Source organism: Callithrix jacchus, chromosome 1 (assembly GCF_049354715.1).
Source record: "Callithrix jacchus isolate 240 chromosome 1, calJac240_pri, whole genome shotgun sequence".
NCBI lineage: Eukaryota > Metazoa > Chordata > Mammalia > Primates > Cebidae > Callithrix > Callithrix jacchus.
In genome coordinates this window covers 62790825-62804883 of record NC_133502.1, presented here as the reverse complement: position 1 = coordinate 62804883, position 14059 = coordinate 62790825, and positions in this window count along the sequence as shown.

Sequence of the window (14059 nt, the reverse complement as noted above, 5' to 3'; positions counted from 1 at the left end):
CCCACCCTCTCCACCAGGTGAGGATACAGCAGGAAGGTGGCTGTTAGCAAGACCGGAAGAGAGCCCTCATAAGGAACTGCATCTGCTGGCACCTTGACATTGAACTTTACAGCATCCAGAACTGTGAGAAATAAACATCTGTTGTTTAAGCTACCCAATCTGTGGAATTTCGTTACAACAGCAGCCTGAGCAAACTAAGGCAACTTTTCAGGCTCACTCATCAGAATTTACTTATCCTGTATTCTATTCATTTAGGACTCTGCTTTTCACCATGACAGCTGGAGATCTGACCAGCTTCCTACCTCCTCTTTCTGCTCCCTCACCCCTCCAACATCTCTGTAGCACATCAGAGTTTACAAAGACAGTTCACATGCAAGAGTTCACATGAAACTCAAAACCTTGCCAAACAAGCAGATAGTCATTTCTATCCTCATTATACAGATCAATCAACTGAATTTGGGCAAGACCACAGGACTTACCACAACATAGCAAGGACTAGGACTCAGGTGCCCTGACTCCCTAGCCCAGTGGCCTCTTCCTCAGGACCACCTCGTGTATAATAATATGTCGTTCATTCAGGAGTGGGTTGCAGTGTAACCAGAGGCTGATGGGGAGGTGGGATGTCAACTTAAACAAATGACTCTCCTGGGGCAGCATTTTTAGCAGGTGAGCTCAGAGATTTTGAAGTACTTCAGATGAATCTGAGTTCGCAGGTGTCTATCGTTCCTACTCTGAAACCTGGGGCAGGATCATTTGCAAATGAGCTGCCAAACAAGCATACTTCTCCAATTGCACACCTAGTTGATCTTCAACCCCTGACCATTCTGAGAAATGTCACCTGCATTTGTGCCCTTCTGACCATCCCTACTTCCTGTCCCCATGTCTCCACATGGATCTCATAGGGCTTCATCCTGTAAGCATGGACTATTGCTGTGGTCTCTTAACTGGACCCCTGCTGCACGTCCACCCTGTCCAGGCCTCCTCCTATCTTGGGACCCTGTCTGGTAACCAATTCAATAACAAAACCTCCTACTTAAAATGCTATGTTTGCTGAGCCATGTGAGGTGAATGTGGCAGACTTTAGAAATAGAAAGGATTAGGGCCCACTGGTCAGTTTTTGTTTTTGTTGCAATTGCTTTTGAGGACTTAATCATACATTATTTGCCAAGACCTATGTCCAGGTGGGGATTTCCTAGGTTTCCTTCTAGTGTTTTTATAGTGTTGGTACATAAAGATGGAACAATAGACACCGGGGATGGCTAGAGGGAGGAGAGAGGGAGAGAGGGGAGGGGGCTGAAAACTACCTACTGCATACTATGCTCACTACCAGGGTGACTGAATCATTTGCATCCCAGACCACAGCATCACACAACATACTTATGTGACAAACCTGCACATGTACCCCCGAACCTAAAATACAAATTGAAATTTAAAAAAGAGAGAAAAGGTAACAAAAGAGAGAAGGATGGCAAAAGTAAAAAAAAGAAAACAAACCTTTTCTTGGGGAAGACTTGGAAATTATTTTACTCTTTAAAAACTTCTCTTCATACTTACTCTTAGCAAGTAAGCTCAGTGAGAGCAGGATTTTATCTACTTACAGCACAAACCCTTTAGATACCTAAACACTAAATAAAATGCAAAAGAATGACCACACATGCTGTTAATTCCACTAAGGCCTTGGATATTTGGTGTGTCACAAAATTTAAAACAGAATCCATTTACATTTATTTTTAAAAGAGTGTACCAATTTTTGGCTCCAAGGAAATCATTCACAAGAAGAGAAAAATCAATAAAAATGAAGATGATCATTGTGGAGTAATTCATAATAAAGAAAAACCAGAAACAACTTAAGAGTGAGTAGTTAAGTAAATTACATTGTCAGTTTGATGGACTACCATACAGTCACTAAAAATTGTAATTATGCAGACTGTGTAGCATCATAAATGTGATGGTATAATGTTAAACATGCAGAGTGGAATTGCAAATTGCAAATATACTTGATTACAACTCTAAAAATCATGTTTACATATGGGCAAGGACTGGAAGCGAGAAGAATGGAAACAGATGAGTTCGGCTGGTGGGATTGGGAAGGATCTCCCTTCTTTCTGAATTTGTGTTATGTTGATCTTGTTTGTGCCGTCTTAAAAGGATGCTGTTCATCCCATTTGGGGACCACTTTCAAGATTATCAGTCCCAGGAAGGCACATAAACAGCAACAAGGACTGCAATTCTTGATTTTACCTCATTGCTGGGTCTCTCCTGGGTGCCTGGCTCTGCTGATGGGAATTCTCTGATCCATCCTGAGCATGGCTGTTTGCACAATTGCTCCCAAATAGAGCGTTGCTGCAGAAACTCAACCATGGAATTAATATTTATATGTAAGTGTGATCATATTCACAGCCATTTACTACATTTTTTTTTTATTATTTAAAAACAACTCAAGCACATGCTGAGATTCCATTTACTTGGAACTGCTTTTGAGGCTATAGAAGTTCGAACAAGATGATCTCAAAGACCTGCTGAATCTAACTCATGATCGTGTGACCTTTAAACACACATCATTTAAGGAACACCATGCTGGCATGGACTGGCTGGGCTCTGGAGTCCACTAACCCTGGGGTCAAATCCCAGTTATCCCACTAACAAGCTTTGTGACTATAGAGTTACTTTTTTTTCTTTCTGAGACGAAGTCTGGCTCTGTTGCCCAGGCTGGAGTGCAGTTGTGTGATCTCGGCTCACCACAACCTCTGCTTCCTGGTTTCAAGCAATTCTCCTCTCTCAGCCTCCTGAGTAATTGGGATTACAGGCACACACCACCATGCCTGGCTAATTTTTTTGTATTTTTAGTAAAGATGGGGTTTCACCATGTTGGCCAGGCTGGTCTTGAACTCCTAACCTCAAGTGATCTGCCCGACTTGTCCTCCCAAAGTGTTGGAATTACAGGTGTGGAATTACATTGCCCAGCCAATGAGTTAGTTTTTATATCTCTGAATGTCAGGTTTGTCATCTGTAGAATCGGAACATCAAAACTTATCCCTATGAGCAACATGGTGAAACCCCATCTCTACTAAAAATACAAAAATAAGATGGGCATGTGGTACATGCCTGTAATCCCAGCTACTTGGGAGGCTGAGGCAGAAAATCACTTGAACTCAGGAGGCAGAGGCTGCAGGGAGCCAAGATTGCACCACTGCCCTCCAGACTGGGCAGCAGAGTGAGACTCCATCTCAAACAAACAAACCAAAACCTGTCCCTGAAGGTTACTAAGAGCATGGAAATGAGCTAACACGTGGAGATGCCCAGTGAGAGTGGCTAGCATGTAATAGGTGCTGAGTTAAACGAAATGCACAGGAGTGGCAGAGCAGAGCAAACTGGTGGGCTTTCACACATGAAAGCACAGGAAAAGTGAATTTTAAGCAGGGATTTAAAAGAGCATAGAAACAGAAGACTGCTGATAACATATGCCACAACATAAAGGAAAAGCTGGGTGTTACTGCCAGTTTACAAATGGCAAAAATACTGTTTCTCCTGGGAGCAGCTGTAGCAAAAACAAATGTGAACAATCACGAGGTTCCTAACTTTCATTTAATTGCAAAAAATCAAATACGTAATCTGAGGCTCATCATCGGCACCTGCTCTACCTTCTCTTGCTAAGCCAAGAAAGATCTCATCTGTAGCGATGAGTTCAACCTTTCGTGCTGCATTTCAGAGAGAAGCTTCCCTAATAAGCCAGCTTCTCAGATTGATGCCAGCTACATGTATCATGTGAGCTATTTTCTGTTTTAAATCCCTGGCAGTTCTCTTGGGACCAAGATTTCCACTGACATTGAGATCCGGTATTAATTCAAAGACTATCTACATAGTCACATAAGGATTAGAGAAACGAAAACAGAAAAACGTTGGACTTTTGTAACACACTATTAAGTTTTCTTCCCCCTCATCCCTGCCTTCGCTTTGTTTAGGAAAGTAAAAATGTTGAAAAGAGAAAGTGGCACCTATTATTTTGTATAAAACATAAAAAGCAATAAACCATTTTGATTTCTCAAAACTGTACCCTGAGCATGCCAGAACCTTCAAATAGATCAGAAATGTGGAAACTAAAGTAATGAGCATGCCCCGTGAAGAGATTAAATACAGGAGATGGTATTTTCAGAGTCAACAGAAAACCCACCGGGCATTCATGGCATCTGAAGACTGGTTTTTATGAAACCTACTGAGCCAAGTTTTGTGCTGAAGCCAGACCTCTGAAAAAAGTTGGACAGAGGCACTATTCACAGTACTTGGGGATTTGTGTGGAAACAGTTTACAGATTTTCTGACAACCTTGTCTTTCAATTCAGATGAATGAAGCACTATTGTTTGGTCATGAAGAAATTTAATTTAAAAAGTTGTCACCAAAGCTGTTTCTCATTGGGTGCAAGTGTGTGGAAATGACGGTCTTTAAATTTTGCTTGAAAAATGAAATTATACCAGACACCAAAATCAATGCCAAAATAAAGTTAACTTTGAATTTAAAAAATAAGAAAAGTGACGGAATGCCACGTTAGGACTAATAACCTTTGGACTTTGTTAATAGATTTGTTCTTGTCTCCCACATTGGACCTTGATTTAGATTACTCTGAGAGGCATGTTTAGGGTCTTCAGGACAATAAGATATTTTGTAGGTGGCTGCTTGAGTGTCACTTTGAAACTATCTTACTGTATGCTTTGACCTGGTAGAGGCCTTCGTGATGTCACATCGAGGCATGCTTATTAGGTCTCCTAAAATCATAGCCTGTCTTGGTTTCTATGTAAAATTTCAAATTTTGTGCTGTATATGAACATACTTGTCTCAGTCCATTCAGTGCTGCTATAAGAAATACTAGAGGCTGTGTAATTTCTTTAAGAAAGAGATTTATTTGACACTCAGTTCTGCAGGCTGTACAAGAAGCATGGCCCCAGGCTGGGTGTGGTGGTCCGGGCTTGTAATCCCAGCACTTTGGGAGGCTAAGGCAGGTGGATCACCTGAGGTCAGGAGTTTGAGACAAGCCTGGCCAACATGGCAAAACCCCATCTTTACTAAAAATACAAAAATTACCTGGGCGTGGTGGTGGGCGCCTGTAATCCCAGCTACTCAGAAGGCTGAGGCAGGAGAATTGCTTGAACCTAGGAGGTGGAGGTTGCAGTGAGCCCAGATTATGCCACTGCACTCCAGCCTGGGTGGCAGAGCTAGACTTTGCCTCAAAAAAAAAAAAAAAAAAGAAGCATGGCCCAAGCCTCTGTTTCTGATGAGGGCTTCAGGCTCCTTCCACTCACAGAAGAGGGGAAAGGGAGCCCATGTACAGAGATCACATGGCCAGAGAGGAAGGGAGAGAGAGAAGCAGGGGGATGCCAGGCTCTTTTCAACAGTCAGCTCTTGGAGGAATTAATACAGTGAGGACAGCACCAAGCCATTCATGAGGGATCTGCCCCCGTGACCCAAACACTGCCAATAGGCCCCGCCTCTAACACTGAAAATCCAGTTTCAACATGAGGCTTGAGGGTTAAGTATCCAAACTATAGTCATACTTCCATGTGTTGAGACTTCCATAGTTTCTAAGGCATTTTCGGTTTGTAAATCAGTTTGAATGGACTGTTAGGTAGACAACTGCTCTAATACACACTGAGCTGAAAGAATCAACATGGAGCCCAAGGATGCTAAGGCTTTCAAAAGATCCAGTCCAACGCCAGTTAAGAAGGAAGAAGATTTATTTCTCTATTCTCTTCAAGGCCAGGTGATTTAGCAGAAAGTGCAATGGACTCGTAGTCAGTAGACCTGGATTTGAATTCTAGCAGAAAGAGAGTGAGATTTGGAATCTGGGATGTGGGTATTCAATTGACCAATCCTAGCAATGGTGAGACCTTAAAAAGGAAAACTTTCTCACTTCTCAAAGCCTCAGTTTACTGCTGAGAAATGGGCCTGCTAGGAAACATTGTTCTAACAGGACTATTGGGAGAGTTCCACAGGATATGATGAATTTAAAAGTGCCTTGTGTCTTGTAAAGTACTATGCTAATTTAACCATTATTCTTACTAGTTATGTGATCTTGGACAAATCTCCTAGTTTTTCTGAGCCTTAGCCTCCCTCCTTCTCTGTAAAATGGGGAGAGTAACAGCAGGCTTATTCATCTCATGAATAAGTATCTTAAAGCTCCAAATGAAATGATGTGAAAAAAACTGGGTATTCTGCAAAATATTATTTTAACAACTTTTTCTTCTTGCTTTCTTTTTGAGACAGAATCTCATTCTGCTCCCCTGGGCTGGAGTGCAGTGTGATCTCAGCTCACTGCAGTCTTGACAGCCCTAGTTCAAGTCATCTTTTCACCTTAGCTTTCAGAGTAGCTGGGACTACAGGTGCCACCATGTCTGGCTAATTTAAAAAGTTGTTTTTGTAGGAACAGGGTCTCAAGATTTTGTCCAGGCTGGTCTGGAACTCCTGGGCTCAAGTGATCCTCCTATCTTGGCCTCCCAAAATGCTGGGGTTACAGGCATGAGCCACCATGCTTGGCCTAACTTTTTCAAATTAATTTAAGAATACTTAAGTGAAATGCCTTGAGTATTATAAACTTTGGGATGATTTAATAATTTTCATACCTTGTTGAATGCTGCCATTCATTTAATTTGATCTACAGATGATCTTCAAGATTTTAATAATCCCTTAAATAGTCAAAGGCATAATTATATTGGTGGCTTAAAATAATCTTCTCACGTTACTACAGAATTGTTTTCAACTACTCACAGGACAATCCCCTCCCAAAAGTCGACCCATCACTGTACCTGCCTTTTCTTCTTTTGGTGGTGGATATTGTCTTAACCTCTCTATTTGCTTCAGTGATGACACATATTAGGGAGCCAGCCCTAGTTCCCTCATTATTCTTTTCATCTTTTGCAAGTCTGGAAGAGATGGTCTCTGCTAAAAAGTTGACATTAGTAACACACAGTTTTTGTGGAACAGAAGAGCCTCTGACATGCTGTGGAAACAGACACTTGAAAAATACCTAGAATAGCCGGGCACGGTGGCTCATGCCTCTAATCACAGCACTTTGGGAGGCCAAGGCAGGCGGATCACTTGAGGTCAGGAGTTTGAGACCAGCCTGGCCAACATGGCGAAACCCTGTTCCTACTAAAAAAAAAAAAATTAGCTGGGCATGGTGGTACATGCCTGCAATCCAGCTACTTGGGAGGCTGAGGCAGGAGAATTGCTTGAACCCAGTGGGCAGAGGTTATAGTGAGCCGAGATTGTACCACTGCACTACAGCCTGGGCAACAGAACAAGGCTCTGTCTCAGAAACAAAAAAGAATATCTAGATAGACAGACAGGAGGGAAGAAATTGCATGTGTGCATCCTTGAAGAAAAACCTCTCCTTACTGTGCAGTAACATTGCAGTCTCTGAGGTATTTTATAAGCTTTCAGTGCCAATGTATCACAGTGTTCACATAAGAGCCAACATGCCTTGAAAGATTCTGTCATTGCCTTTATTCGGGGAGGGCTGGCTCAGCCTAGCTGAATACATGCCCTTTCTTTAGAGAGGAGCCCAAAGACAGACACTGTTGACATTATCTTCACACTTTCAAATAAAACATTCCTTTGTGAAAGGCAGTCTTGTTCCTATCCCAAGATCTATCAGTATTGTCTCCCAGCTGGTCTTTGCATTTCACAGGGGATGTGAACTCTTCTGCATCTCTGCAAAGTCCTTCCTTAGCAGATTCTTACCTAATCAAATAGGGACAAAAGGAAGATTTTTCTTTTCCAGGGGATTTTGACTTCCAAAGAATAACTGTGAGGTTAAAGGGCCATATGAGCTGGTACAGCAAGCCTAAGGACTGAGCTATTTTTCACATTCCTGTGTGCAAAGCTCCCACATGAAAAGCAGAAAATGGCCAATTTAGTTAAAAATTGAGAATGTGAAGTGGCAAAAATGATTAAGTCTTTCTGAAAAGCCAAAGAACAAAAGAAAGCAAATAACAAAACTGGTTAACAACTACCCAAGAGGTAAAAGCAAAAGGCAGCACAGGTAAAGATCTGTGTGTGCGCACGTGTCTGTGCATGTGTGTGTGTGCACGTGTGTGTGTGCGTGTGTGTGCATGTGCACGCGTGTGCATGTGTGTGCGTGTGTGTGCACGCGTGTGCGCACGTGTCTGTGCATGTGTGTGTGCGCACGTGTGTGCGTGCATGTGTGCGTGTGTGTGTATGTGTGTGCACATATGCAGTTTGTATGCAGGAGACAGAATACCGTAATGGTTAGGATAGGTAGTCTTGGATTGAATGATAGCCCCCTAAATTACTTAACTTTTTTGAGTTTTAGTTTTTTTCATCTGCAAGCAGGAAAAATAATAGCATCAATTTCATAGGATTGCTATGAAGATTAAATGAGATATAAGGCATATAAGACACAGCAAGCACTTGGCACAGAGCAAGCTCTCAGTAAGTAGTAATTATTTTATTATCACCATGTATTTCCTGGGAAAGTATGTTTGTAGAGATAAAATGAGCAGTTACCTAGTGGTTTTTGGGTTTTGAGACTGGATTTTCTACCTCCTACCATCATAAAAGGGAAATGCAGGTCCTTAGTTCTAAGCATTTTTCTTGTAGCTTTTTTTGGGGGGAGGTTACACTTTTCCCTCTATGCTTTCACATTTTGGAATATTTTTTGAATGATCACTCACCTTTTCTATTTTATTTTCCATTTAAAAATTCTAATTTCTGTGAGCTTTTTGAGACTATCTTTTACTTCTTTTATTCTGCCATAATCTTTCTTGTTCTCAAATGGTTCTTAAAAATAGCATTTTATTTCAGTTTCATTGCTGTAATATCTTCTCCTATCTGTGAGAATATTAATTACGGTTTTTAAAGAAGTTTTCTTCTACTTCCTGCATTGGCTTTTTTTCTCCTTTGTCCCATGTAATGGTTTTGGTCTCTTTTCCTGAAGTAGTTTTCCTCACGTGTTGGGGATCATTGGCTGTCATTCATATCTAAATGAGAGCCCCTGAAAAGCTAAATGGAAGCCTGCAGCATGTGGGTAGGACTGTGATCTAATATGGTCAATGGGTGGGGACTTTTACCTGTGGGTGTTTCTTTTGAGCCTATCTATTTTCTCTGGGAGGATTCCTCTCTATGCTCTTGTCTTGAAGGGTTACATTTAGTTTCAGCACTGGGGAAGCAGGAAGGGAAGAAGGATGGAGGTTCTTTCCATTCAGCCTGTGATATTTTAAATCTCCTAATCTTAGAGGCATCTCATCTTGCCCTCACCTGTGCCCGAGTCCCAGATTCCAGCACCTGGCTTGTTGATCCTCCCTAGAGAGTGAAGCTCATCTGCTGCTGCTGAAGGAAGGGCTGTTGCGTGGCTGTGTGGGTGGGACATTTATCAGGGCACAAACTGCTTCTCACACAGGGTTGTATCCAATCCTCCTGTTTTCAGACCAGCCTTGCCCCTCTGTCTTTCAGGGTACCTGGTACATATGACCCATTCCTGGGCCTTTCTGCAGTCCTTTGGTACACACAGGCTTGCCTCTGGTTGCCTTCCCCTGGGCACTTAGATTCGGTTTTCTTTGTTGCCTCTCACGCAGTTTCCATGGTAGAAAATGTTATTGACATTTCTCATCTGCTGTTGGCTCGACTCCTGTTCTTTTTGCTTTTGTATATTTTTAGCTCCTTAATTCTTTTGCTGTCATTTTATGGGGTTTTAGGAGGAAGTGGAGATAAGCACCTGTGTTTATGTAGTCAGAAGTCCACCCATGAAATTTTTAACAATACACAGGCACCTAGGCCCCATCCCTAAAGATTCTCATTCAGGGACCTGGGGTTGGATCTGGGCACTGCTATATTTTAAGGGCTCTATAGGAGGCTGATGGAGTGAGCTGACTTCGTGGCCCACTGAGCCCCAACGGAGTGTGGCTTTGAACACATTTCTCATGCATAGTTGACTTTTCTCCTTCTTGCTGAAGCACAGCAGTGGAAAGCAGGCTTGAAAAGCATTTATTTGGTTCTTTCTATAGTCCTGGAACTGTGTTAAAAGATTCTTTGGATTGCTGATGATTGAATGAAACAGTGCTGGCCGTGAATTTTTGGTTGATGTAAATTCAATGGTGGCAAAGGTAGGTACTCAAGCACCATACGGGCTTTTCTGGTCTCCCACCAAGTCTTTTCTCTGTGTGTTGGCTTCATTCTGCATGAGGCTAGGACCATTTACACTCTTAGATTTGGTCTTTCATCATTACAGATTCAAGTGCAGAGCATGAAGAGTCTTTCCCTTCCACTCTGCTATTTGCATTCCTGCTCAGGTCTGAGCAATGCTGTGAAGACCTCTGAGAGGTCCAGCATGGGCCAGGATTTACCTCTTAACCCCTCATGATAAGATAATGGCAGCCTCAGACCCTCTAGTGAAGGGACGGGGGGATGACTCTACTGAGGGTGAACCTGAGGAGACGAGAGAGAAAGGGTTATATTTAGAAGGAAAGAGTGCAGGGTAAAGAGAAATATAGACCATTACAGGCCACACCCTTGGCTATTCAGTGCCTGGGTGTGAATGTGTGTGTGTGTGCATGCGTGTGTGCTCATGGAAAGATTAAATACATAGTTATTTCCTCAGTATCTTGAAATATTTCAAAGTCACCTCCAACTCACATATATCTTGTATACACAACCACATCATTGGTGACGTTGATTCCTTTTCATCAGTTCCAGGAGAAGCTTCTTATGATCTTGCAATTCAAAGATGATATGATACATTTAAGCACTCTCAATTTGCCCAAATCTCTAAAGTTCTAGTCTCAGTGGGCTGAGTCCCCAGATACAGCAGGTAATCATTTAACAAACAGCTTAACTGACTCTTACCAAAGATTGCTATCAGAAAGAAGGAGTCCTGATTGCCTTCACTTGCTGTTCTGGTTATCTGTTGCTGCACAACAAATCACCCCAAACAGTGGTTAAAGCAATTACAGTCATTTATTTTGCTCACGATTCTGGGGGCTGACTGGGCTCAGCGAGGAAGTCCTTACTCATGGTGTCAGAGAGAAGCTGGGGGGTTCTTGCAAAGCCTTCATCCCATGAAGGCCATGACCAAGCTGGGAAGACTCCAACAGCTGGGGCTCCTCAGGCAACCCCCTCCACGCAGTCTCTGCACATGGCAGCCTCGGGGATCTGAATTTCTTCCGTGGTAACTGAAAGACTCCCAGAGTGAGAGTCCCAAGAAAAACTGTCAGAAGCTCCGTGGCTTTTTCCTTCCTAACTTCAGAAATCATACAGTGTCATTTCTACCACATTCTGTTAATCTAGGCAGTCACCAAGACCTGCCCAACTTCAAGAAGGGGGAACAGAGACTCCACCTCTTGATGAACGGAGTGTTAAATGATTTGCAGATGTTTGTTAAAACCTCCATACCCACCTTAATTCAGCCAGTTACATATTTCAGGCTCTGCTACTTTAAATATCCTACTTCTGGCTGCTACAGGATTCTTTTGGCTATATAGGACATAACCAAAATTCAAATTAGCATATAGCCAAACTGCAGAAGGTCCGGGTGACCGGAGCCAGGGGCTTCTATATCTGCTGTCTCGGTTCCTTTTGAAGAGTCTCAGTGACTTGCTTAGGACACACACTCATCCCTGGACCAATGACAGTAGTTATGGGGTGTGAACCATGTTTGGTATAGCTTGGAATGGGTGATCACCTCTTGATTTGTCACTGTCTTCGAGGTCATGTAAAAAGGCAGCAATTCCCATTTGGATTGCTATGGTGAAGTTCGGGGAGGAAGGGTAATTCCGCAAGAGAAGAGGGACGCTTTCCCAGAAGAGGCAGAGCTGATGGGCTGGCTGAACACACAATTCCACTCAACTTTTGCATCTATCATCTCATTTCATTCCAGCGACAATCTACCATGCATAATGGTACTTTAGTTACTCTCTTTTAGCAAATGAAAAAAAAAAAAGAGGTTTAGGGATGCTCAAAGTCATGTTCAAGGTCACACAGCCAAGTGTGGCAGCGTGAGTCCTTGAGCCCATGCATGTCTGAGTGCAAAGTCCATGCTCTTTATATTCTTCTCCCTTCCCTGCTGGTAGCCCACGCTCTTGAGTGCAGTCAGTTAGAGTCTAGAGGAGCTGAAGGGGGTGAGAGGGAGCACCCCAGGAGGAGCCCTAGAGGGTCTGTAGCCTCTGGCTCTCACATTTCGCTTTCTCTCCCGCCTACCCCACCATCTTCTGCCCACCCTTCCCTGTTTCCACTTGAGCTTTTGTCACCACTCCTCAAAGCACCACGTGGGGAGGTGGCCTCATCTTTGTTCATTACTTGGGTCCAGGTGTCTTGATCCTTTCTGCCCATGGTTCAGTTGAAGTAAAGTTGGACTTTTCCCAAGGGAATCTTATCAGGAAATGCACTGGAAAAACAAATCCAAACCAAACACAGAAATACAAGAGGGAGGAAATGAATGTAATCATAGAGTGCTGATTTCTTACTTTAGTTTCACAAAGTTCTGCCACCGTGTACTCTGGGTGCCACTGCCAGCCAGGTCCCCAAACATCTTGTTTCTTTCCTCAGCATTTCCTGGTATGATTTCACAGAGACATTTTCACCAGCTTCTTCTTGAGACTGGTTCAAGAAGGGTAGATTTAGTGTAGTTGGTTCAAAGGCCTAGGCTCACCAGTGGCCACCAGGTCTCCAGGGAAGGAACCATCACCCTGGATAATGGCCTTCTCTCACCTGAAACAGACTGGGTAGCCCATACCTTCCAAGGTGCAGGATCTTGTAGGGTGACCTTGAGAATTCCTGAATTTCCTCCATTCAGCTCATCTGCAGGGCCCAGCTTGTTGACATGGTCGAAACCCAATAGATGACTGGGCATGGTGGCTAACGCTTGTAATCTCAGAACTTTGGGAGGCCAAGGCAGGAAGATCACTCGTCAGGAGGTCAGGAGTTCAAGACTAGCCTGGCCAACATGGTGAAAACCCATCTCTACTAAAAATAGAAAAATTAGCTTGGCATGGTGGTGGAAACCTGTAATCCCAGCTACTTGGGAGGCTCAAGTAGGAGAATGGCTTGAACCCTGGAGGTGGAGGTTGCAGTGAGCCGAGATTGCCCCAGTGTACTCCGGCCTGGGTGACAGAGCGAGACATACGTAGTCACTGTGGTGGGGCCTTCTGTCTCAAAAAAATAAATAAACAAAAATCTAATAGAGATCAGGGCCTTTTGCTCAGACCTTTTCCAACAGCTCCTCCTGGGGCGTGGCATGGCAGAATTCTGATCACTGCAGTTTTTCAATCTCAAAATGCCACACATGTACAGTAATGACAACCCACATGTAGTCAGAGGGCGGGGGAACAACAAGAGATTTCTCTTTCTGGACCTTTGTAGACCCCAATATTACAGGAGAAACTTCTGTTTGTGCAAGAAAGAAGCAGAAGAACCTGAGGCAGGTGTTGTTTCCAAGCTTAGGGCTCAAGGGTTGTGGAGGGAACATTGTTTTTAAATAGCCGAACGCATGACAAAGTAAAATTACAACAGTTCAACAGCACAATTTTAATAAGTTTTGCTTTTTTACTGGCACTGAGATTCATCAAATCATGGCTTGAAGCAATAGAGGGATGATAAGGAAGAAAACAAGTGTTGAGACATACGTAGTCACTGTGGTGGGCGCCTCGAATGTTATTTGGCTGTGAGAATTGTTCACACCGTTGATATTCCCAAATGCTTTTCCAACTTAAATTAAAAAATGATTATTTGATATATTCAGCTTTTCTGCCTACCCTTGAGAGAACAAACGTTATGGCCTTCCAAGTCGGTGAAGGTGGAGCCTGAGAGGATTCATAACTCTGCAAGGCCCTCCTCACCGACCCGTCTCCTGCAGTTGGGGTCATGTTTCACCACCTCGCAGGCAGCAGCTGAAAGCCAGGGAGAGAGCTCAGTTTTTCTGGGGTGCTTCAGGAGATATGCATGGATATGATGCTGGTGGAGGGAGCAGCTGCTGGGGCCTCCATAGAATGCTTGGACATTCTAGAAATCCTAGAATTCATTCAATTATTATGATCGTGATTATTATTATTATTATTTT